Raw genomic sequence first — 1,387 nt, 5'->3', positions numbered from 1 at the left:
ATGGAACAAAGTACGTTTTGCTTGGGTAACCTCTTACATAACGACATTTTGCGCAAGGGGTTATTGGAGATGCCTGATGCCAGTGCACCCTCTCACTCCTCGGAAGAAAAATCCCTTTGAGAATGCAACGTAAGGGCACGTCGTCCAAATGGCAAAATGAATCTCATTGCCTCCGTTTTAGTCCGATATAAGGTTTGCATTTTGAGGGTAACTCGCAGAGAATCTATAATAGGACGTTAGGAGTATGGTTTCCTTCACGGCCGATCGGGTATAGCACACTCCCCACTAAATATTTCTAGGAACTCCCCCGGGCCATGAAACAATAGGCTATTTCTGAGGTGCTTTTTGGCTCGGTTTCAAAACGAGACCAAGTAGAAAACCTTTCGTATGATGCGAGGTCAACTCACTGGTCCATCTTCACGTAAATCAAACTTATTTAGATTTTAATGATTCCGGACCAGGACTCGATAAATTGAACAGAGCGCAAAGGGAACCTACTTGTGAGCCAAAGGAAATCTCTGGATTGTGACTCACCTGTCACAAAGTCTTAGCGGATAACGTTTACATTTCGTATATGATCATGTTGTGATTACGCACTGGGTTGATTGGAATCGCAGCATATAAACAAATAAGGACAGCTCATTTCTTCCGGGGGTACGTCGCTGTGCCCTGTGTAAGCGTGTTACCACCGAAAGGGTTTGGACGGTTTCCAGCAAGAGCTTTCCTTTTTGGCAATAAGGTCACACAATTTATACTTTTTACCCACCGTAGGAAGGCCAGGTCCGCACAGAGAAAAAAAAAACCCTCACCTCCGCCTCCTGAAGTGGCTAGGAGTATTACCCATAGCCCCTCTGGATGAATACTAATCCATTTTAGGCTTCCCCCGGTATTTTGCTTTTTCAGAGGTGACCCATGTGAAATCTGTATCTTATTTTAGACCAGCACAAGTCTTTGATTTCACTTTATCAAATCCAGTTCAATCACTCTCAGATTGTTGTGACAATTCGCTGGTTTCTAGTTCTACTCCAGGGGAGGAGAAAAGCACTGTGTACACATTCATAAGAGCTTTACAACCTTCATATCTACTTTACTCTTCATTATTACTCAACGAAAATAGACCAGTACTTTGAGATTTACTTCAATCACAAAGTAATGCGACCAAAACACATTTTAACAACTGACTTTCTATACAACGGCAGTTGGGAATGAATTTTTTTTTTTTGCGCTATTCGTCTTTGTATCAGGTTGGTTTTTTTTTAAAAGATGGTCTTTGCCCGCGGAATATCGGTTTCTGTCCATGATGAAAAGCCTTCTACAAAAGCGTGGTGCTGGCTCGTAAACGCAGACGGATTTAACCCTTTTTTGTGACCCACAAACAAAGAGAATT

This window comes from Orbicella faveolata, unplaced genomic scaffold (genome assembly GCF_042242905.1).
Source record: "Orbicella faveolata isolate gen_17 unplaced genomic scaffold, um_ofav_v1 contig_36, whole genome shotgun sequence".
In the NCBI taxonomy this organism is placed as follows: Eukaryota; Metazoa; Cnidaria; class Anthozoa; order Scleractinia; family Merulinidae; genus Orbicella; species Orbicella faveolata.
The sequence above is the reverse complement of the archived record's forward strand: the minus strand, read 5'-3'. Positions refer to the sequence as shown.